A 25,875-nucleotide genomic window follows, 5' to 3' on the forward strand; every position below is an offset into this window, starting at 1 on the left:
AATAAAATGTCGTGACAGTTCCTCTTCCAAAAATGACATCAAATTTCCAGACGATACTGAGAAATGCAAATGTTTTCATGGGACATGGAGACACGCAAAGTACACAGTCCTGTAATTTACTCTCGCAGGAGAATATGAAGACAAGACCACAGTGTGCCCCGTTACACACGATCTTGAGGGTTTACGGAAGACAAGGGGTTGGGGGGGGAGGGGGTGTGAGTAGGGGGCTGTTACATTTGAACACAGATACTGGAATGTTTCACCTGGAATTTCTAGCAAACCTAAGAAATTTAGGAGACCGATGTACTGGACACGTAGGCATAATTCTGGAGACAGCCAACGCATGTAACATTTTCGTACCTTGGGGAACTGGACGCCTGTTAGACCGAGGAAGAAACTGAAATATAACATAAAGACGGATCTTAAAAAGTAGGTTTTGACGGTGACATGTGAATGGTAGAGGATCAGGAAGGTGCCCCACGGCAGGCGATCGTCTCATTTCTGGAACGACACCCACGACGACATTTTGCGCCTGCGTGACACCTCGTCTGAAACTAAACTGGGTTTAGAATTTCTCAAAGACACGGCGGGGACAGGTGTACTGAGACAGGGGCTCAGGGATTTGGCGAGGCGGGTACAGAATTAAGCCCCTCAATAATTTATTTAAACTAAACGGTAAATGGCGTGTCCATAATGGCGTCCTATTCCTTCACCACACGTAAGGAGGGCTTACAAGCTAAGGACACGACATTAAGATAATCACTTAAACGGCTTGCAGCGTAAGAGCTCTTGTGTGGGCGAGGGGGTGAGATGACGCGTTCTCCCCACTCCTGGAAACAGGTACGTCTCTCTGAAACTAAAAGGACGCGAAGGAATACAAACTTCATCCCACATTACGGTCAATTAGAACTCTGAAGGAGGAACACGGGTTGCAGGTGTTTGAGAATCGGGTGTTGAGGAGGATATTTGGGCCTAGGAGAGAAGACGATGGGGCGTGGAGAAAACTGCATAATGACGAGCTTAAAAATCTGTACTCCTCCCCCAGTATTGTCAGGGTGATTAAATCGAGAAGAGTGAGATGGGCTGGACATGTAGCGCGCATGGATGGGACAAGAGGTGTGCACCGGGTATTGGTCGGGAAGCCTGAGGGGAAGAGACCTCTTGGGAGACCTAGACGTAGATGGGAGGATAATCTCAGGCGGGATCTATGGGAGATAGGAGTTGAAGGAGACAGGGTCCGGTGGAGGGCTTTGGTTAATTCGGTGATGAACCATCGGGTTCGGTAAGCCAGCTAGTTATGCTTAATCTATAAAAAATAATTTAGAAGAAAAAATTATAATAAATAAAAAACTGAACACTGAAGCAGCTATACTAAACAATACTTCCACTAGTGTTCTGCACAGCACAGAAGACGTGACCGCTTAATGAATTGATCGGCATCCAAGCAACGAAACAGCAACGTACAAAGATCGCTTTTGCACTGCAAATCGCCACTCAACTGGACCAAAACAGAGCGAAACGGAGGGAGAATCAGATCACAAGTAAAACGTAAGGCTTGGGCCTGGCGCGGAATAAGGTGACCTAATCATTTCTGCTACGTCAACACGCATACAATGGAACCGCTTTAACAGCAAATTCAGTAGTTTACAAAGAAACACAGGTAAAATTATGCCACCAGAAATGTAAATCTAATAATTTTCGACAATATGTCAGACGTCTCACGATAAAGAAACTATATAATACATAGAGCCGTGAAATTACAGGTCAGAGGCCAAACAAATGCGCGTAAGAACAACGTCAAAGCAGTTTCAGGTCACAAGCAAATGGAATACTTCAATATAATAAACACGTCACTGAGCAGAGAGCAAAGAGAACGCAGCGACGTTGTCTTTTGTCGCCACTAAACGTTCATTTGCAGAAACACAAGAAGTGCGGGTCACGTAGAAGCCAAACACGAATCTGTTCGCATTTTGATCAAAGCCTCGAAACTGCGAACGTCGTTTACAGTACAAAGTAAGGAATAATAAATTCAACGTGATTCTAAGAGGAAAACGAAAACAGAAGGTGTGTATGCGAGGTCCTCGTTTCAGAATGTAAGTAGGTCTAGATTCAGAGCGATATCGGTTGAACAGTGAACATTTTCAGTCACGACAACTTTAAGATATGTACAAACGATGAATATTAATTAAAAATACATATTCATTTTGTAATTTTTCGTCTTAAATTATTCTATTCAGAAGTCATAAAACGTATTCCTTCATGACAGTTCATATCTGTGTGAAATAATGTGGTGTGTAAAACACTAAAATATTGTAGTTATTAACAGAAATGTAGTCACTAATTACAAGACTCCCTCACACCAACAAATAAATACAGCCCAGAATTAAAATGAGTTCAGTGCAGCCCACATTTGACTAACATTCAATCCAGTTTCCTACACAAAATAGCTTCACAACCTTAAGAGAATCAACTTGCACGTTAAATAACATAAGATATGTATGCATTGTGCAGGTTCAGAAACACTTAACACTTCAAAATAAAGACTAATTCAGCTAAGCAGAATCCTTCTTTAAAAATCAAGAATCGCTAACCTTGTCGAAGAATTCCTGCCTATTACAAAACCAGATAATTCATTACCATGTTCACAAAACCCGCCACGTCTACCTACGCTTAGCCAAACAAATCCAATCAACGTCCATTTTAATATCATTATTCCATCTACATCGAAGTCTTCACAGTGGTCTCTTTCCTTCAGTTTTTCCGAACAGTCCACTTTGTGCGTTTGTCATCTGTCCATGCGCCCATCTCGTGAAGACTTAAGCGAAACTTTGTAAAGTGTATAAATCACGTAGCTTTTAATTAGTAAATATCCCTCGGTGTCAGAAACGAGTAAGAATACAATTCTTTCCCGCGTCTGTACGAAACTTCTGTCCACTCATTAGCACAGGCAATTTTACAAGTTGAAAATAGGACAAGCATTCACTTCGCGATCAAATGCGAACGCACAAGCTGAGAACTTCTACGTCTGGTTAAGTTTCGCATTGGAAGGCTTCCATCTGATATCCGAGTACGGTTACAGAACCACAGTGAACTACTTAGCCTAACTGCAAGCTGCTAAGCTTTGCTACTGGAAACCAAATGCTTACTCTCTCAAAGGGGTGGATAAATGTTGCAGGCGTAATGACATTTCATTTGGCCCTGATATAGATCGATCTTGATCAAAACATGCTTTCCAATTCCCACATAATATAAAACGTTTCCTAAAATTCAGCTAAAGGCTTGAAATACCTACAACATAAAAAATATAAAATAAACTGTTACAATTTTTTTTTTTTTTGCAGCTTTCTCTCTAAATACACAAAAACACACAAACACGGAGATAAATTTACTTTTCATTTGGTATGGTTGTAAGAGTTAGTACCTCAAATCAACTGATCATCATGTCAGTCAGAGAAACCTTGCCGATTAATAAGACCTACGATTATTTAACCCGAGATGTTAAATTTTATTCAAGTTTGGAACAAGCGTCTGACATCACTGAGGGTAGCCTATGTCTCAGGTTGTCTGTCAGAGGAACTGAGTAAAACTGTGGGTCGTGAAAAAGTAGCAAAGAAAGGAAATAACTCTAAGAGTCGTTTATTGCGTTTAAATGATTAGTGGTAAATATACGTACCAACTACTTGAATCATCACTGCCTTCATATTCGAGTCACACACAATACAAACAACTGATATTTACATGAAGCTCGGTCTAGTGAATTGTGTGACACCACGTATCTTTCTTTGAACATGGTTAACGTTTCGGCGGGTTCTATCGCTTCCATCTTCACCGTAGAGAATGCATGACGTCACAAAGGCGCAGTCTGTGGCGCCAGTACTAAATATAAATAATTGTTCCATGTTCTTCCACTGCACGCGTCATAATAATTTTGTACGAATTTCTGCATCTTTACACTCCCTTCTATTGCCGGTTTCATTTTAAATACGTTCTTCGTAGAAGCCATAAAAAAACTGTGTTTACAATATAGTCACACGCGAGGTCTCGACACCCCAGCAGAACACGACCGTATAAACACCCTGGGTGAGGAGTGACTTCATGAAACAGAGTCCTTCTTGAAAAGGCAAAATCAATCCACGTCTCTCATGAAACTCAGATGTTCATTACCGTGTTAACTACAGCCAGCCACTGGCAAGTGTACTACTCGCACAAGTTCGTCTTTGTTTAGGTAGAAGGGAAAACAATTTCGGAGACCTCGACTCAGACGAAAGACGACATCATCTTGCAAAAGGCAAGAGCCGGGTTCTGCGCCCTTGCGTTACACAAATGGAGGGGAAATTTCTTGAGCAGCTAAGCAACTGATTGAGGGCATGCTTCGTGGAGTGCAGAAGATATTCAAACCGACTCGCACGCCTCAAAAAAGCTAATTTATATCGGAAGTAGACAGGCAGAGAGAGAAACTCTCCACAAGAGAGACAGACAGGCCAGCTGACACGCAGGTAAGAAACGTCGGAAAGTATTACAAGGCCCCGCGTAGGCGAGTACACACGTGCGTGAGTTTTTGTGCGTTATCATGAGAAGGCTCTTTAGAGATAACCTATTTGAAAAGGAGAGCACGCATATTACGTGCGCGCTGTAGTACCAATCAAGAGGTCACGTTGACTATTTAGTTACACAGAAGACAGGAGGAGAGAGAGAGAGACAGAAATAAAAGAGAGGCGAGGTTCAGTCAGGTGAGGTTAGGTCACTTTTAGGGTTGGTTTGTGTGAGGATACGCCCGGTTCGGGATGGGTTATTTGAAGTAAGGTTAAGTTTGGGGATCGTACGTACGGGCCGTCTAGATGGCGGACTACCTGTTAAACCGGGTGTTAATTCAACCTCAAAACGGAGGTTGGAGCTTAAAAAGTCTCGTGCCTAACACAGACTCAGGCCACTATTTTTTTTAATAAAATACGTAACCATAGTGATAGCAAATTTAAACTAAATTTGTTCAGCCAAACGTTCTCTCATTCCGCTCTCAATTCTGCTTCTGGTATAAAACAAAGAGATTAAATTAATTATTCTGCATAACTAATTACCTGGTCGTAGAGAGTTTTCCAAGGACCCGCCACGAGGAGCCCTGCCGGTCGGCTTACTCAGCTTCTGAAACAAACATCAACGGGAATTATGGAAGGACATTTTGCCATGACGTCGTGAAGACTGGCGGGAGGGGAGGGACGGAACATGTCCGGAATACGTTCCCAGGAGCGATTACGCTCGTAATCCCCTTATAACTTTCATTGAAGTGTCTTCTAATGAAAATGCCCTTAATTAATTATAAATTCATAACCGGGGATCTTGGCGCTCGTCTGCTCTTGATCGGGATAGTTCGACAGGAACCGACGCATGACGTAGTTCAGAAAGTACCACTGTTCAGAGTAATGGACACGGGATATCACGTACCCATTGTAACCGTTTCAATTGCAAATAATCTAAATTTGAATTCATAATTTGAAACTTTATGTTTGTTTTTAATTCATTAAAAAAATCGTAGTTTCCAGTCCCACCCCGATGTCCATAAACGACAACATCCAATTTTGAGTTATAGAAGAGCGTGTATAATTCTTGACGTCTCATGCATCCAATACAACACATTACACTGAACATAACAAAGTTTTAAACAGTGCATTTTTATTAATGTCAATAAAACTGAATTAAGTTATTGACGGAAATAGCAATTCGGGTTGTTCTAAATGTTTGCCTCATTCATGGCTTAGGTGGACGGTCGTCGTTGTAGTATTCTGCTTTAAATTATGGCCAAGGGCAGACCCGAATTTCAAATGTCACAGTGACAGACTGTTCCGAAAAGAAAAATGATCCTCTCCTTATGTTTTGCTCCCAGGAATTCTGTAATAGGCAACGAATATGACTTTAATCTGAGCCACAAAATTGTCTCACATAGAAGAGAGAAAGAAGATTCAAGGGAAGGAGAAAAATGGACCGAGACAAACTGTCAGGACGGGGGCTGGTGGCGGAATGACACGGCACGGGACCTCCCAGGAGACAGCCGACCGTCCTGCGGAGCAAAACAAATTCTGCCACAACTAATACAGCTTTCGTGTACAAAACATGCTAATTATGGCCTCGAAATCAGATAACGCGCGACATCAATTTCCTTCCCCTGAACAAAACATTTAAACTACACAAGTATCACACGACCAGACGCATTTTCAATGCGTTACATGAATATCCTTTCCTGCAAGAGACAGCTGAGAGAGCTGTGAACTGTAAATGATTCACGTTCACACATCTCAATTACGGTTCCGAATAATCTGAATGTTTCGCCTCCCCCCTCCCGTTATTTGTTGGTCATTTAATGACGCTCCTGTAACTATGGAAGGCTAAAACAGCCAGGAGTTCCCCCTGTTACTTCAACAAGAATTGCAAGGCAGAAATTAACTTTAACATTGACTGGTAGCTGCTGTCAACTCGGCCCGGATAAGAAACAGAAACTGGTGTTAACGTATGCAATGTTTGTGAGCGGAGTATTTCTGTCTTTTGCCTTCCGTCTGATCGAACCATTTTATGGCAATTTCATTTTAAATGTAATCGAAAAGTACCAATCCGAATGCTGTAAGAATTACACATAACACGTTTGAGTATCTGCTCTTACGTCAACGAAATTACGAGCAGACGAAGGAATCTCTGAACGTAAAGACAAGTCCTCGTCTCCTGCATAAAAACATGCACAAAGTTACAATTTTATTTACTGTTTTACGTGGTTGTAAAACCTGGTCTTTCGCCATAAGAGGACAGAGACTGAGAATAATGGAGCAAACTGCACTGTGAGGAACTTTACAACATGTAATATCCCGCAAATATTATTAGGACATTCAAATCAGGAACAGGAAATGTAGTAGTACACTTACGGGAAACAAAAGTTGGATACAAATATTTTTCGAACGAGATTAGACCACTACGTAACCCGGGCAGATTAAATATAGACATACAAAAACCGATCTGAGAGACGGTGTGGTCTGCATTAAAATTCCTCAGGGTACGTTCCAGCGGTGGGCTCTTCTGAAGACGTTTATGAATCGTCAGGATATGTAAAATGAGAAGTTCTAGATCGGATAAGCTACTGTCAGCTTGTCAGGAAGTACTCTGCTCCATGATGTTTGGTCGGTAAGGTGGAGTCGAAACATATTTTTACTTTCTTATCTTATTCCATAAAATTCGATTCAAAGCGAATTGGTAAATGGTATAAACCTGAGATTTACAGTTCTTTTTGGACAAACAACAGCACCACCGCCTTATCGACTTAAACGAACAGGGGAGGACAGGGGAAGGGATAAAGTTATTTCTCAGTAATCAGCACAGCTTTTTTGCCTTCGGTCTGTGTAGACTCTCAAACGTGCTCAATCTGTATCAAACAAAACCAACTCTGCTGTCGAGATTAATGGCGCCATTTTTCTTACATCTCTTCTTATTGTGGAACCGAAATAAATTGTAAGCAGCTGTTTCTATTGAAAAGGTTTAAGAGATAAGGCATATCCCCTATTTTACGGTTATAGTCGTTTATTACCACAAATGTGAAAATGAAATTGTGCATAGAAATAAATTCGTATTTATTAAGCACGAATGTGAACACCTAATAACGGTACATGCACTCAAAGTTATTGGAAAAAGTGTAAAAAGTAACTTCATTATCCTGAAGTACAAAGTGTTTCAAATAACATCACAATAGAAGGAGTATTAAATAAAAATGTATAATGTATAATATAACATCACCTGATTTAATAATCAGCAACAGAAAATTTTGTAATTACGTGTCTCGTATGTTTCTCAGAATAAACAGCGATTATTTCCTTAAACCTGCGTTAACCAGTTGATCTTTGTAACGCTGAAACGTTGTGTTTTCTTAGCGGTACGGACTGGATTATTAAATATTATTTAGACTAGCTTCGACTCCAAAGGGTAAGTGACATTACACTGCGAACAATGACCACATTTATTATGACGTAATACATCTGCCCAAAGGTGAACCTGAAATCGAGTTAAGTCTCAGGTCCCTTGGGTTGTCCGCGTTTAAAAGAGGCGGTTTCTGCATTCGTTATCAGACTGTATGTACGGGGGTGAGACAGAGAAACACAAGTTTCCTATCTGCATCATTAGCAGGCAAATGGCAGCTAATTCTCGCCCGATGGGGGGTTGGAAATCATACTCACCCTTATAAAAGGCTGGAGGGATGAGATAGTTTAAGCACCGCTCGGAGCAAGGGGTGAGACAGCTTCGTAATGGGAGTGGCTTTGACGGGAGCGACCCCAAATTCCTGTAGTGAGCACAGCTCAGTCGATTCCCGAACCCTGCATTTGATATCGCCGACCGAAAATCTGGTTAAATTACATCGCTGACTAGAGCAGGTTGGGTTCTTAAATATTCCACCTTCTGAAGCCGAAGATCGAGTAAATAATATTTAAGTATTTGGTCCGTACCGAAAAGAAAACGCCACACTTCACCATTCCAAAGCTGTCCAACGAAGTAATCGCTGTCAACAGTGTGGATCATACGAAATCTATAAATTATGCGGTGAATATAGTTACCACTGGGCTTTGAAGGGTCACTTCACTTATCTCTTCGTTTGAGGGTATCTGAGAACAACGAGTTCGCCGTTACAGCGCGGCAACTTCTACGACACGATTGTTGTGCGGTGAAGTATAATGGTTCTCTGCAGGCGATTTGGTCCAGAAATCCCTGCATCTGTGCAACCGTAAGGGTCATTATCGTATTCGCAAGAGACCAACAATGAGCCTAATCCTGAGCCAGTTTAATCCAGTTCACGCCCCATTTCATTAAGAATCACTTTACTATTGCCCTCCCTTCTACGTTTAGTTCTGGCAATTAGTCTCCTGCAGTCAGAACGTGGTACTGAAATATGCCCACTTGTAATCGCTTCCAAGTGGGTCACATAACCCTCGTCTGGCCCTTTAATAATACACAAGTAAAGAATTAATAATATTTCAAGTCCGTTGTTAAGGAGGATCAAGGTTTTCACGTGACATAGGCGTAATCTGTGTTTCTATTACACTGTTGCACGCAGAAATCGAACGCCATTTCGTAACCAAATGACAGTTGAAAAACCGCTCCAGCGTTGTGTGTTGCCCACCCACCAAGAATCTTATCTTTATGGCTTCAGGGTGTGCCCGGGGGTTGGGGAGGGTACTATGTGATGTTTACATGAAGTGCGGTGTCAACTCTGGGGGTGAGATTGCCCCAACATCCCTCAAGTTGCTGCTTAAGCTATTGCCATCTGCCATATGGTTTGTTTGCCAAGGGGGCTGAAGCATTATGGGGGGTACGTGGTCTGTGGAGCATGTCATCAGTTCGTTTCTTGCCCTCCAACATCTTCTTCTCGAAACTAATATCTGCCCGCACACAATGCGAGCTGCACTACAAAACATAAGCAATTTTTAAAAAAGGATCTCACAGATGTGATATAATTATTTGAACTCGGCCCAGTGACCTGGACATAATGTGTTGTGATTTATGAACGAGAATCCAACTTTTTCTGTCAAGCAACCGACATCACGAATCACAGCCCTTCTTGAAAAACTGACAGTCGCTCAGTTGGTTAGGAAATTCCTTCTATGGATCGCGAAGGTTCTTTGCAGTGTTCACGAAAACCCGACTGATCCAATCCACATCCTTCTCTCCCATTTCCCATAGATCCATTTTAACATTATCCTCCCATCTTATCGCAGGTCTTCCAAGTGTCCTGCTGACTCAAGACTTCCCAACCAAAATTCTGTGCGCATTTCTCGTCTCCGCCATACGCGCTACATGCCCCGCCCATCTCATCAATTATTCTAATAATACTCTACAGTAGTGTTGATGTGTAAAACATTATGGAGCTCCACACTGCGTGGATTTCTCCATCCTTCTCGTGTCTAAATATTCTCATCAGACACCCTCAGGTTGACAGTCCAAGGTTGTCTCAAAGTTCTCAAAACCGTGAGCCAGTGACTTGAAGTTTATCAGGGAACACTTGGAAAGGAACGGAATATAAATCTCCAAGGGTTTACGTTTATAGCTAACGGAGTTGCTTCAGGCCATACAAAGTAAATCACTCGGTTAGCAGAGAGGCTAACGTGCTTGTTTGTTCTCGGTTCAGACCATCGGAAAACAACCCCTTACACTGTGCACAGCTGAGAGCCTTCATTCAGCCTGACTGGGACTTAAGCGATTTCTACCCGCGCTGATGGGAGTCTCTCTCCTCTTCCAATCTCCCTCCAAACCTTCCGATTGTATTACGTCAACCAGTGGTACCAATTCCACAAAATACTAACAATTTATTACCCTTGAATGAGAAACTCCCGAGAAATTTGGATTTGTGTCATATTATTCCTCACTTCTGCCAAGGTAATGAACTACAACCAAAATGCCTCAAAGTTGGAAAGAAGATTAATTTCAAATAAAAAAGGAATGATGTATAATTAAGTGTTTCAATGAACCATCACATTACTTAGAACAAAACTTGCTTAAATTAACAAAATTAGTCTCTATTACAATACGTAGCTAAGCTTTTTTTTGCTTAAAGTTGGAAATAAAGAAAAATGGAATGGAATGGAATACGTTGTGTTCTGCAGAAATTTATTTTGTACCTAGTTACCTATGAGAAAATGGATCATTCAGTCCATCATCAGGGCGCCCTGATGATGGAGGCAGCAAGTACCTCTGAAACGTCGGTAAACTTCTACCAGACTACAGGACGCAACGACCCAGAAGACAGCCATATTCATTAAGAAACATGTACCACAAAACTGTCAAGTTCAGATGATAACACCACGTTCCTACAAGAGACTGGCCTTCGCCGGGCTGAGGGTGCCATAGACATGTTACAGACTTCCACAGCCATTACCTTAATAAATCCTCATCCATGCAACTGGATGAAACAGCGAACTAAAACTGCAGACTGTGGTAATAAAACGCGAAGCCAGCTATAAAATCGAGTAGATCTCGCTGAGGGGCGTGACGGTCGGAGCTGCATACAACACACGTACTACGGAAAAGGTAATACATCAGTACTAAAGACGCTTCTGTTCGTGAGAAATACAGCCGAGTGTGAACTGCTCTTTTGCGGCAATAAACCAGCGTAATTCCACTCCACGGACGGGCCTGGGGTTGCATGTTATGCGGGTTTGTCTACAATATGAGCTCAGTACCTGCTACAACCATAAAACAAGCAAATCCCTGCAGACTGATACAACAGATACGGAGGCTAACTGTTACTGGCGACTTGCAAGAAGTTCAATTTACTGCATTTTATATACTGATCGATATATCATTTCGAATATCGTTGCCAGAGAAATGTGAAGTTAACAAAAACACGGATGCTATTTTTTTTTTTGAGAAAGGATAAAATTCAAAGGCCAAAATCAGGCAACGAAACGTGTGAATTCCGCGAATATCTGGAGGCACTTCAAACCAGAGAAGATAATAAATTTCCGTGAATAATCGACCCTGTGAAGCAGCCATTTTTAATTAGCGGAACAAAAACATTGATACGCACACCACAAGAGACTGAATGCGAAAAAAATGTTATATTCATGATAAATGCGACAGGAAAGTACAGAAACGGCTAAAAGTAATGACGCACGTTATATTTAACGGAAGAAAACGTAAACTGTCGCTAAGAAAGTTCCCAGGCAGAGCCCACTCGTCCTTGTAAAAAACAGGTTAGAAATATGTTCGGAAGCGGGCGATATTTTGGGCATCAGTGTATTTTTGCACTATGCAAGCCACTTAAAACAGTTCCCACTGTGTGTACCTTCAGTTGAGGGTGCCTCGACGCTGCTGCTATGACGTCTCTTCCTTCCATTTTAATAATATGAAGGCGCTAATTCATAATGCAAATAACATATCAGCGCCTCGCATTAAGACCTGCGTTTGTACACGATTATTTATGACAAAGGCCGTCTTCTGTTGGTGTGCCATGTAGTCTGCTAGATACAGATACACGTTTCAGAGGTGCTTACTTCCACCATCATCAGGGTAACCATCATCCATACTATCCCTGGAAACGTATTTTTATGGGTGATTACAAAAAAGTTAATTTGATCCGCCATCTTGTAGTGACGTATTTATTCTACCTGGTAAGTACTGAGGGTCTCAAGCAAGGGACGGTGAACTCAGAGCCAGATAACCGACTGCTAACGGTACAGTCTAATTCCAAGGAAAACCTTTCTTTTTTAGTCACATCGTGACTCATGCCTAATTTAAACCAAACCAAGTACATGCGCCATTTTGGTTGTCACAGCTTCCCTGCAGTGACACAGAACGTGATCTGACTCTTAATTCTTAAAACCTGACAAGAAAGTGTCTAGATACACTGAACCTGGAGCAGAGACGCATAAACTTCAGAAATAGCTTCATAACGCGACATCAGAAATTTATCAGTGTGTCAAAAGTAGACCATGCATATTCCAGCAGGCCCACGTCCGGGCGAGTAGCGCCAGACCGAGGCTTTATAACGTGGGCAAAATTTAAACATCGAGAAAAACTTGTCTGTTAGCAGAACAAGGACCTAGCAGTACCAGAAATGGTACGCAGTGGTACATGTCTCCCGGTAATAAAACGTAAGTTGTGTGTCTTTATTAAAAGATGCATCCCCCTGTCTCCATAAAACACATGAACTGGCCCTTTAACTTTTATTTTATGTGGATGTGAAATAAGGTCCCGCCCTGAACGAGGAACAGAGACTGGAGCCGTTTGAGGGAACATGGACCAAAGAAGAAGTACAGGATGATCCAAAAGTCACACTCCAATATTGGAATATTTACTGACGGTTGCAATTCAATACAGTTCAATTAATAAACACATATGTCGCTGTGACTACACTAAGAGTCCACGCGGGTGACGTCATGTTTCGACCTGCTCACGTCAGTTCTCTTCAAACAGTTGAAGAGCATGGATGTCTTTTCCACAAGTGCAAAGAGAGTTCATTGCCACTGGGTTGCGTCACTTCTTGATCACCCTGTATAATGGAGGATCCTTACTTACAAGGCACGGACTGTACAATCCTGGTTCTTGAACTACGCGAACAGAGAACTCATCATCAGGCAGAGAGATGATCTCAAAGCATTCGCTGTGTGACAGGACGATCATGTGTGGCTGGGACTACACATTCAAGTCCACGCGGAATTAACAGCGTGCGGTCACCGATGTCACCACTGACGTAATTGCTGCGTGTTCACCCGCCCACCGCACATGGGACGCGAATCCTAGTGATGATGACAATGAATCAAACGGTTCAACAAACGATGATTGTTTTGACGACTACGAAGTTCTTCTGGGTTCGACACCGAATAGACCGCCTTCAAACGTAATTTTCTGTGTCTCTCTTCACGGCAACTCTGTTTTCGTCCCAGCACAGACCAGGAAGTCTTTCGAGTTCCATTTAATGCAATTCTGCACCACACACAAATAATTATCTGCTGAACCAAGAGATACTTCTCGAAGTCTTGAAACGACATGTTCTGCCCGCCTACGAAACGAGCGATGGTACTGGACTGAGCTGAGCTCGCAGAACAGACCACAGAATTCTCAAGGCGGTAATTCACCCCCACCCCCCACCAACATCGACGTTGTTTGCTTCTCGTACTGCAATCAGCCGATTTACTTACACTGCGTTAAAAGCAAGTTTCAATAAAAGCGCACGTGTGAAAATAAAGACCCGACTGCCTCCGCCGAGAACGCAAGGATCGAGCAGACATTTAACACTGCAGTTATCATTCGTAATGGCGGCTGGAAAAAAACACAGAAACGTGTCGGGAGATAAAACGATGTGGTGGTTCAAAAGTAACCCCTCCCCGCCCCAACCGCGACCACACGTAATAGGGGATGTTGGGGCGAGGCGGCCAGTTGATGGGTTAGAGAGAAGAGTGAGGGAGGGTGGTGGCAGTAGGGCCGCCAGAACATCGCCATTCTCCCATCACCCCCGTGGCCAGCCAACGACGTCCCATTCCCTCAACAAACACACGGACGCTCTGCCCCAAGGCGAGAAACACTACGCCAAATTAAATTACGAGCACCACAATAAAAATTGCAACACTTTTCACTATTTTCTGCTTCGGAAGGCACAGTGGCAGTGCGCACGGACACTTCGCCGCTACTAGCCACTCAAACCACTTGTCAGGCGCAGTTTGAAACACGTCTTAATTGAATTCGCGACCGTGAGCCAAGTGTTTTATAACTGTCCATATACTTCATGGCCGTGCTATTGTAACTAATGTCTTCCAGAGAAACGAACGGAGTGTCCAAAACTAGGCGACGCTGTTTAAAACCTTGTATTTTCACAGGCCCCTTGTCTCCACGGCATGGTGCGTCCTCAGGTCGCGAATGCAAGAGACAGTCACTAGATAAGGAAGGTAGTTCCGAAGATATTACATAAACGATCGCGGACAACCGACAAGGGATAGTGCTCTAGCTTGGCGAGACACGTAGCACGCTACGAAGAGGTGGTATATGTAAGCATCACATAAATTAGAAAAAAAACCCAAGGAAAGAGATATCCTTGAAAACCTAAGAGTAGATGGGAAGATAATATTAAAATAGATCGAAAAGAAAAAGAGTGTAGACTGGATTCATTTGGTTAAGGTGGGTCCAATGGCAAATTTCTTGATCACGAGAGCGAATCTTTGGGTCCCACAAATGGCACGGAATTTTGTAAACCAGCTTGGCGACTATCAGCTTCTCAAGATGTCCTTTCTTCCACGGATTTAGTTTAGGTCTGGTTTCAACGGTTATAACCTTTCAGAAGTCAGACAGGAAATGACTAGAAACGAGGCTGAGGGAAACGAAAAGAAAAAAGGAGTGCCAGGGGTGTGGACAGCTACGCTACGACCAGAGTGTCTGCGTCCTCGCCTCCAAACGTGTCACACACCCGTATTGAAAGCTCGAATGCGTCCATAAGGTATTCACGGCGTGTCTCCTGAAAGGAACATAAGGTAGACGGTGCGATGAGAGGAAAAGTAGATTTCCTTGACAAAAGGAACCAAGTCATTCATGTAACACACATGCGAGCAGATCTGTAACAGGTGTTCGTAAGTCCGAATGAACCCATACTCACCACCTTTGTGTTTCTCTCCGTAACATTCTGTCTGAACTCCGAAACAAGCGATCTCCGTATCTTTTATCCCCTCTAAGCACTTAAGAAACTTTTTTCTGAGTAAGAGAACAGGATTAAAAGCATCTTCACGACACGAAATTTGAACAAGAACGTGTCACGGTCGCCTTCGTGCAGTGCGGAGCAAGACCTGAACTTATCAGTTCAAGAATTACACAACTCAATTCAACTCATCATCATTCATTCCACTGAAAAAATCCAAAGAAAGATTCAAATCTTAGCAGCAGAAACATTGGAAAAACATATTAATCTACTTCAGTTCATTAATGAGAACAGAGGCAAACCGGGGACCTCTGTACAGTGCAGAGGTTATGAATGTGTGGAATTATACCTCCATTCCCCCATTCGTCTGCACAGGGTAGTACCTGGATTCCCTTCCACCGTCTCACGAGACACGAGTGCAGGTATAATACTAAAATTAATCTTAAAAGATATCAAAATTTTGGAGTAGATCCAGGGTCCAGTGGCGGGGTCTTCTGAACCCCCCGATTCCGTAAAAGGAGTGCAATTTCTTGAGCGACGACTATCAGCGTCTCATAAAGAACTCTGTTCCATGGAGTTAGTTAACATTTAATACACAAGTATGAGACGAACAACAGAAAACGTTTAGTACAGACATTCGCCTCCATTCGACTGTTCGCACAAAAGCAAATATCCTCGTGCCTCGTTCCCAGCTGCTGATGGTTCTACCGTCTCCTCCTCGAGCCGAGTGTTCGCACGGATGTTTGTACGTACGCGGCTAACCTCGTAGAGAACAGAACGCCTTCTCCCAGCAATGCGTCCGCGCTGGCAAGCGAAATGCGATGATGCGAGCGTGGGTTTGAGGCACATTTCCAGGACTAAACTGGAGTGGGTTGGAGCTTGCCGGCTCTTTCAGTCAATTCGACGTGGCTGGAATCGACTTCTACCTACTTTAATTCCATTTCTGCGTAGGTGCGTGCGTGCGTTATGGCACAAAATGCTTCTCATAAATGTGCTGCTTACAGACGCCGGTGTAGTACGTAAACTTCGGAGCGGAAATAAAAAATTTCATGGCGACCAATCTCATCAGCGACTATCAGCTTCTAAAGAATGGTTCTGCTCCAATGATGCAAAGTGCGTTAGGAACAAAATAAAAAATTATTTTATTGCCACACTGATCAATAAATAGCGCAGTCGTGATTCGAACGGGGACCCCTGAGTTAGGAAGCTACCTTTTTAACCCATAGACATCAGGATGCACTTATGAGCTGCAGAGGATTAATGTTCTAGATAAGAACTGCATACAAAATATTGATCGGTAAAATCATTGAGGTCAATCCGCCATAAACTGCACGTGGGATGATTTCTAGGGATCAGTCAGGGTCTACAACTTTATAAACGGAACTAAAAATAAGATATTTGAAAGAGAAATGGAAGATGAATCAACGAGGAATCGATGTTAGCAGTTTCAAGCAATTTCAGAGGTCCTTGCTGCCTCCATCATCAGGGCGATGAACTTCAATGATAAGAGTACGTGGATGTCCAACTACGTATCCATTCAGATTCAAAATTACGTGGAGTTAAAAGCCGGTCCGTGCCCTACACTTGTGCTGTCATAATGGCTGCCTCAAAGGGTGACAGAATTCGTAGTTTTACGTCCAATTCAAATTTCGTTTAAATCTACTCGACAAGCTTACTGCGCAAGAGACCTTGCATTTGGCCTAGTCTTTCAGGGTCACATCGGGTTGGCGTGACGCCCGATTGTAATCACGAACTCTGAAGGTCTGTTCGGTCATCCTTGCTGACTGAATTCTTCTTTCGTCAATTACGACGCCCAATAAGGGGCTTCAGATTGTTCCGCCAGCAAATTTCCGCTTTCCTCCACAACCGGAACGAAGTATTTCCGCCCCTAAGTTGCACGCGGTCCAGTTAAACTTCGGTCAATAACTTAAGCAAGTTTAACACTAATGGACTTTCCTATTACATTGCATGGGAAGGATACAGATCATCGCACGGTGGGCGTGGTGAGAAAAGCTGGAGGCGGTCCATCCACGTCTTCGTCCGGCGGATGATGTGACCGATATGGACATTGTAATTGGACTAGCAGTGGCGCACTTCATTTGTTTAGTACCAGAGGGCCCTGATTATTAACGCTTGGGTGAAAGCACGCAATGAACTTCAATTTCTTGCCAATCTAAAGAGTGCTTGGTGATTCTGTTCGATGATAAGGAGATGATTGGTTCGTGTTTAATGAAGCCGTCTGAGTTCGACATCTCCCTTTTCGTGGTTAAAAATATACTACGGATTTTCTCAAAAACTTAATTTGGACAATCCGTACAGCGGTAACTGAATATCAGCTGTAATTTTGAAATTACTCTGTATCTGGGTTCACTGTCCATCACAATTCATTCATTCGTACTTCATATATCAGAAGACTGCGTGACCTTCTCTCCGATCACATACGAAGTATAACAAATTACCGCACAAACAAGACAGAGCCGGACCTAATGGACGCAGACAATTAATTTCTTTCATTCTTCTGAAACAAAACTGTGAACGTTGTATCATTAGCCAGCGCGTCGGGTCGCAAGTATTGATCTCCACAATTGATAGGCCGGTGTAAAATTACGAGACATTTACGTGTCCAGGTCGACAAATCGAGAGAACACTTTGGACTTCGAACCTTAACAGCTGTTCAATAAAACATTGGGCCATGAAGTCTCCACACCGCAGCGTAACCATAGCAACTGTTTCATTCCGGTCTGAATACGTCCTGGATAGAAATGTAGTTGATTCGTAAATTAAGATTCAACGGTGCACGGAAGAAGGAAGTTTATAAAAATATAAACACATGGCATATGAATTACAAATCCACGGCAGTGCACAAATTAAGCTTGATTTATTACAGCGAAATACGAGCACGGAAAAAAAAAACATTGCGGTCACGAAATTCATGAAATGTATTGCGGGTTTCCTCTTCTTGGACAAAAGGGGCTTTATAATCTAAATGACAAGTCTCGACGACACAGAAATATGTGAATCACAAGTAAAATTGGCGTAAGGAACGCCATTAACGAAGACAGCCGGTCCTGTCCCGGGGGGTTTGCGGAATTTAAGCTGGTTTTAAAGCAGCAGTCGTCGGTCTCAGTAACAAGAACATGGATTATAAATATTCCTCCAACTGAACTGCGTCCGATAACACAAAAGCTGTACATGAAGTCCGCTCCACAAACTTACTTTCTGTTGGTAGCAAATGCTCCACGTTTCGAGTGGCGACTTACACGAATTTTATAAAGTAAAAAGGGTAAGATGGATACTGAAGACTTTCTTTTTTGCAGCTCCGTGGAATCTTCAAAGTCTGCAACTGAACCACAGAGTAAACTGTAGAAGAACACAGCGATAATGCACGTGTTGTCAAAACTGAACGCGTGAGAAGACAGCAGTTTACGAGGGACACAAAGTAACTTTAAAAAGAGTCGATTATGACTTTTCGAAGTCATAAATCGGAGAACGTCGAACATTTACTTCACAACACCGCACATCAGCTGCGTTAAATATGACACAGGGCTTCAAAACTTCTGTCCGGAAGTAATGTTCCCAGAGGAGGAAGCACTGAATAATTATCCTCATGAAAGGGTCCGCGATTCTCAAATTGCCTATCATTTTTCCTTCGCCAGTATGTTATCTCTCTCTCTCTCTCTCTCTCCTTTTATCGTTCTTCCTTTCTTAAGGCAGGACGATAAAGGAGAAGGAAACACAGACAAGAAGGCACTGGAACATTTTCTGGCTTTCATTTCGGGGCGTTTTTATTCGTTCCGCGTTCAGATGATAAAGATTTTAATTTTCGATACGCCACGTGACGTAATCAGAATTAAACTCCAGTGTTAACTTCACTGTGCGCAGATAAGCACATAAAGAGCACCCAACTGTGAAGTAGAATTTAAAAGCGATTTCTAATGAAACAAAAATCTCTGAGATTAAGTTACACGGAAGACAAGCGCAAAATTGTACGTGTATAGGAAAGCGTGTGGTGTCCTATCGCACCCCAACAATAATTAAGTAACGCTGCAGAATTCCTTAAATCCGAACTAGATACGAAATAATCTTGAGCACTATCTCAGAATTAATTCCAATCCACAGGCCAACACGAAAAAAGACTCCAGGCTCCATTAGGATTAATGAATACAAATACTAACGTTTTTTTTTTACCGCCGTGTACACTCGCAGATGCATATCAGTGTTTCGGAGAAACATACTGCTTCCATCTTCAGGGCTGACAGTATGTATCTCGGAAACGGTAGTAATCTGATACAAGTCCCACACGGCGTCAAAACTCGCAACAACATCTTCACGTCAGTGAGAACCTCAAATGTCACACATACCGAATAAAATTTAGTAATAAATGCCGAGAAATTATCATTTCACAGATAACACAGTCACGATAACGCTGATGTCTCGTCGACACACGACGTAAAGGCTGATTCCACATCCGCCTCCAAATGAAACAAAGCGGGCAGTTTATTGATCGCAGATTTATCTCTGAGATAAACGGTGTTGCGTCAAGATAATCGCCAGTCCGATTATCTGGGCACGTTTTAAATGGTTTTTGACACCAGAGCCTGAACTCCTGCGTCCTGCGAGTTTAAGCGATCAGAATGACCGCTCCATCTGTCACTGTCCGCACATTACTCAAAGCAAAATTCCGAGACAAAACGTCGGAAAATAAACAATGAAACTGATAACTTACACACTCACACACTTCCATCGGTACCTCTCATGTGTCACGTTTCATTCAAACTGATATTTATCGATAAATCGATCGATCATTGAACCCCGATAAACCGCATTCAAAGTACATTTTAACAGAATATTAACACTCGGAGATTCAAATCTACCTTTTTTTTTAAAAAAAAAAAAAAACTTAAATTGAACGCGCAGTGATAAAAATCGAATCATAAAATTACAATGGAATTAACTGGAGTCGGATATCTAACCTTACGTGAAAAGACAAAAGGCGATCGACTAATTGTAATATGATACCGATATATTAAATTCTGGGAATTTTTTTTTCAAGTGTGACTGTCAATTGTCAGCGTGGAGACTATCGATTCATCGTGCTACAGCTAAACGATAACTCGCGATTGAAAAAAAAAAATCGTTCCGAAGTTTTTTTAGACCAGTTCAGAATCCCTCTAAAAAGCATAGAATACGCCATACAACACTGAAATTTGTTTCAAATGTTTTTCGTAATTCCTCTCTATTTTATGTTCATCACTACATCTAAAAGTGTGAAATTTTGTGCTTCCCATGATAGTGAAGGCGAATACCAACTTTGGTAAATTATTTTAGCGTGTCCAAAGTTATCTACAAGGGGCCAAACGAATTTCTGAGGTTACGTCACTAAAAACCAAAATGGATTCTGTCGTGGAAAATGGAGCAGACTGGCCCAGCGACGGCTTATTATTTATGTGGTCTTCTCGGGGGCGGCAATATGACTCCCCCCCCCCAAATAGAAGGATAAAAAATTCGCAAACATAAATTTTAAAAGTATTCCGACGAATTTAAAAACATTTGTCCAAAGGGAACTAATTGCCAGGCTTCGCCCATTACAGCACCTCCCAGACGACAAACTGCTTTGCATAATCCCACAGACATCCTCACCCTGGCGCTAGCAGAGAAATGAACTCCACAGTCATTCCTCCTGGTCCTATGACATGTTCGCAGAGCTTTGTAATTTCAGTCATATTATTAGACTGCTAAAACGCTTGATGACAAGACAGAGTATAAATGAAACTAGTAATTGGAACAACGTTATTCGGTATTTTCCACCCCGCCTATCCCCTGCCTGCTTATTCGTCGTTTCATCCTCCGAAAAGGAGTCACGAAATGAAAACGATCCGACACGGCTGTTAAGCAGTCAAGGCCACCAAAACTGCGGACACAGAATCAAAATTAACAAATCTACTTCATAGAGAACACGCGGAATCAAGTATCCATGGAGCTGGTATTCACAACAGGCGTTCATTAAATAATGTTTCTATAAGATCCATTATTTATATTATCGTCCCGTCTACGCGTAAGTCCAGTAAGTCATCTGTTCTCAATACATTTTCAGGATAAAGTGACATCTCTGCGAGATGCCCGACACATCTAATCATAAAATTTTGTTGTCTGGGGTCTTTAACATCTGCATCATCGACCTGGTGACGCAAGGAGGAACGAAAAGTCGGCAAATATCCACGTGAAACATCCGAAAAGATTGCCACCCTCAGTCGACACTAAACTGCGAGGATAATATTAAAATAGATCTTGAAGCTATGTCCCTGGAGTCTGGATGGGGTCCAGTTACGGGGTCTTGCAAAAACGGCAGTGAATGATTAGCTGAGTTACTGTCAGCTTCTCAAGGAGTCAGACTCAGTACAAAGGAATATCAATGATAAATTAAGTAATAAAATCTAAGCAGACATAAACACGCACGATTTCTGCACCGTAAAGGTTCGTATGTTTAAATTCCAACTCAAAAAAGGCCGATCACCGTTGTTGATGCAACCCGCAAATAAACCAGTTCTTTAACACCACAGATGTTCGCACGTGCTGGTAGCCGTGTTCCGGCCACCGCACCTTCAGAAACTGCCGACCAAACCTAAAATTATCTTAAGATTGCCGGTTCCTGGCCGTGAGAACCTCAAATCCTACGCCTCATCTTCTTCCTGAACGGCAAAACCTCAGACTTCTCTCTCGAATAAAGACAGAGAAACAAAGAAGTGCCCGACTCAAATTCAAAGTGTCCATTACATTTTCTCACGCTGCCCCGGATTCGAGTTTCGAAGCGAAAAATTTATACCGGAATTAAAGTCCGTCTACATTTACTCTACACGCATCTGTAGCATGCCAAACGTATTGCCGCACTGCAGGGGAACCGAGAGTTTGTATGTAGAATGCAACACTTATATGCAACCTGAATTTATTACACAGGTATGTAAATCAATGATGATTACTCGAGCTCAGAAATCCGCATTCTCCTTACAGACACATTAATTACACGCAGCAGTATGGGCTATTGGTAGCGCCGTTATAGAACCACGAATAAATGCGATTAGAAAGTAATACGTCTGTCGAAAAAACAGTGGCCTCTTTCTGCACCTTCATATCAACTGAATGTGTCAAACAGTACCAACGACAGAGGACAGCAGAACTTGAAACAGGCGATAACAGCGAGCACTAGGTATCGCATTTAAACCACTCATGCTCCAACCAGCGTAGGGATAAAGTGAAAGGGTGTTTCTGTGCGACTTTCTCCCCCATCCACAGCTCCATGACCACTTAATTCATCCCATTCGTCTGTTCAGCTCCCCTCGACTTCCGTCTGAATCCCACCCAAACAAAAAACTATCCTCTCACTCCAAATAAAAATAAAAGCAGGTATATTTGAATACAGTCGAGGGAACGACTGTAAATTACTTGTACGCCTCGAACACAGAGGTCGTTCCTCGCCACTTCGCCACCGACCCGCATAATGCACTCAATTAATAACGATCTGTTTTCCAGGATGCAGGAGGAGCGAGGTACATTTAGTTGGTGGTATTTCCGAATTTACTCCAAGCCAGTCAGACCAGCTAATTAAACGATAAGTCCACTGCGAATACAGTTAAATATTAACCAATATCACTGAACAGAGTCCTCCTCGAGGTTCAACGAGTCGAGAAATCCCACGTACTTTTAAGAAACACCCGGTTCATTGCCGTGTTCACAAGAGAAGGGCAAGTACACATATCAGTAACACATCACCAGGAACAAAGCAGGCTCTCAAAGAAGTAATTATGTGGTCCTGTATTCGGTGGAATCTCGGTTCGTATCTGGATGTTTGCAGAAGGCTTCAAAAATTCGATACCATCACTTCCTTCGAAATTCTAACTCATTCGACTTTCACGAACCACATAACCCGCACAGTTGAAAAAAAGTTAAATAACCCGCGATGTCACAAATAAACAACATTTACGTAGTATCTGTGACAATTAGCAAAGTATTTTAGCATCGCTTTGTAATTTGAACTTTTGAACGCGACAGTGAAGCAAGCCGTCAGCACTTTGAGGCTAAAAGTGAAGAACCATTAGTGTCAGATGAACGCGTCATGATGAAACGAGGAGGCCATAACAAATTAAAACCGCAGTAACGAAACATAAGCGCCAGCTCGACACTCTTGATGAAATATTCAAAACATTTTTTAAACTCCTTGACAGGTAAGCTTCATGTGACATAAAGAATAGTGAAGTAGATGAACACAACACGGAGTGGGCAGTAATAATTCTGATGGCCACTCTCATTAACCGGTCTGGGGAGCGGGGAGGGGGGGGGGGACCCACAAACAAAATTCACTTCGCATGGCACCCGAATGTGACGCACTTGAAGTCTGTAGCGTGAGAAATGACACGCGACAGGACGCCACTCGGCGGTCAAACTAGGACAGAAATGGTTCTTCGTTTCATAATCACTGATGGGCAAGAATTTTTCCACGTCTCCCCAGCCATACAATATGCACCTGTTGTTATGCTATACCAGGTATCAATATACACGACGTTTCGGGAGTTGGCTTCATCGTCGTCTTCAGACGAACGCGATGATGAAGTGTCAACTCCCAAAACGTCGTGCACATAAAATCAACCTCAGGTAAAAGACACTGCCCAACATAAATGCGATTTAGTGACTGATTAACGATTAATCAGGGGACAGTGGCAGGCCCTTGTGAACACGGTAATGAACACGGGGAAATTTCCTGACCAGCTGAGCGACTATTAGGTTATGAAGAAGAATCCAGCTCTGTGTGGAGTTAGTTGGCAGAAACGAACAGTAGGTACAAGAAGTTCCAGAACTTGTTACTTCAGTTTCCAAAAGATGTCACCCAAAAAGAAGAAATCGACTTGATTAAGTTTCCGATTCGTCAACTTTTTAAAGTGATTGTACGGGGGACACGCTCCTCTGCCCACGGCCCCCCCCACCTCATTATTCTTAATTACACGATCCAGTGGGCAGGCAGTACAAAAGGCCAAGTTTCGGAGACGGGAAAATGTGGGGTGGATCTGCAGTACAGGAAATGCAAAGCAGGCGTGATCCTTGGTAAGACCACGAGTTTAATTAAGCTCATCGCCTGTAGGAGGCACTGATTACATTTATGCCCTGTAAACACGTGTAATGACGTAAGCAACGCTGATTCAAAGAACGTTTATTGATCTAATATCGCCAGACGCTTTTGTTAGGCGAAACTTTCATTATAAATTTCGACAGAACACAGCCGGGCGTTATGAAGAGCGAAAGTCACTAGCGGTTGGAAGGAATCAAAGGCAGAACGAATTTGTCGAAATTCATTGCAACCAACAAAGAAGGAACAGCGGTAAAGTAGAAATGGATAATCAGAGTCTCTTTACGCTTAACAGCGAGACTTGCAGTCACTCATCTGGTCAAGAAACGCTCCATTCTTCACGAAACCGCCAAAAAGGTCGTCGCCGTGTTCACAAAAGCCAGCGAATCTCCCCTGTCATGAGCCATAAGAAACACAAACACGCATTCGTATTACATAAAGAATATCGGAACCGCTTCTCTTTTGTTCCGCATTTTCGGTACAAGAAACAATCAATGAATTTTAAACGCTGAGTCTTAAATTATGAGAGTTTATATATATATGACCCTTGACTTTAGTTTCAGACACTCAGACACGAAATTGCCTTCACAGCAAGCAAAGGAAACTGAATCCAGACAAAGCACGGAGCTGACACGTAACAAGTGTTACGATAGCAAATCCCGGTGCTTGCAAAGTGACCTATAATGCACTTGCAGGACAGAATCCGTCATGTACCACAAATCACTATAATTTCCAGTCCATTTCAGCTTAAAGAGTCATTACGCCCAGGCCAGACGGACTACGCGCTCCTCTGACATCTATTTCACGTTCCGCGTCATTCATACTCCCTCTTGAACTGTCACCCCGAACACAGTTCGAGGGCTGAATGACGACAGAGAGGGTAATAAGAATAAAAAATGAGTTCTTTCTTTTGACGTAAATTCGTTCTTCCATTATACGGCTCTCATTCCACACCTTTTACTTTACATACTGCGAGAACCGACAATCAGTTTCATTCTTTGGAGAGAAAAAAGACCCAGGTTTTATTATAGAAGGGAATAAGAAAAGGCAGGGATAGGGGAGGGGGTGCAGGACAAGAATCTCAAAAGAAAGTGAAGCTACCGTGGGGGGGGGGGGGGGGGGGTAAACGAACGCGAAGTACGAAAGATAAAAAATAAATATGATGAAGGAGAATCAAACAGGAGATGAATATAAATAGCGAACGGCTGATTGGCAATCGATCTGACATCGGCAGACGAATATTAACACGATGCAGCACAGCCTTTCAAGAGACGCTGACAGTCGCTGAGCTACCCAACAAGTTCGTCGCATTTTATGGAACCCCGAAGGTCACTGGTCACTGTCCAAATCACTCGAAGCCCTAAGTAACATTTCGTAACATGTTTAATTTTATAGTGAGGAGTTCTTAGCCACCCCCGATCAACCCCGAATATGGAGGATCATCCCTTGTCGGAAGCCCACGACTGATTACTCAGTCCATGACTCACGTGACATGGCACCTCATCTCTACAGAAACTGAAAACAAAAGATGCAGCATCTTTCGGAGACACAGGAATAATCAGGAGACGACCTTTAGAAGAATGTAAGCAGGCAGAACGGTCTTAGAAGATGGCTGTAC

General features: G+C 42.7%; 1 protein-coding gene across 7 annotated transcripts in view; it reads right to left on the bottom strand.

Moving 5' to 3' along the window:
- Window positions 1-25,875, bottom strand: part of LOC110829231 (uncharacterized) — a 300,697-nt gene that overhangs the window by 95,571 nt on the left and 179,251 nt on the right. For 5 of the 7 annotated variants that reach the window (XM_087353953.1, XM_087353952.1, XM_087353951.1 and 2 more), the window contains one exon: window positions 5,076-5,139. The gene's annotated coding sequence lies outside the window, so the exon portion shown is untranslated. The remainder of the gene's footprint in view (window positions 1-5,075; window positions 5,140-25,875) is intronic. The other 2 variants (XM_022062755.2, XM_087353954.1) reach the window with 1 other exon arrangement.

The sequence above is a fragment of the Zootermopsis nevadensis genome, unplaced genomic scaffold, assembly GCF_977971745.1.
Source record: "Zootermopsis nevadensis isolate Lab colony 2312 unplaced genomic scaffold, Znev_1.0 Znev_ptg000022l, whole genome shotgun sequence".
NCBI classification, from domain to species: Eukaryota; Metazoa; Arthropoda; class Insecta; order Blattodea; family Termopsidae; genus Zootermopsis; species Zootermopsis nevadensis.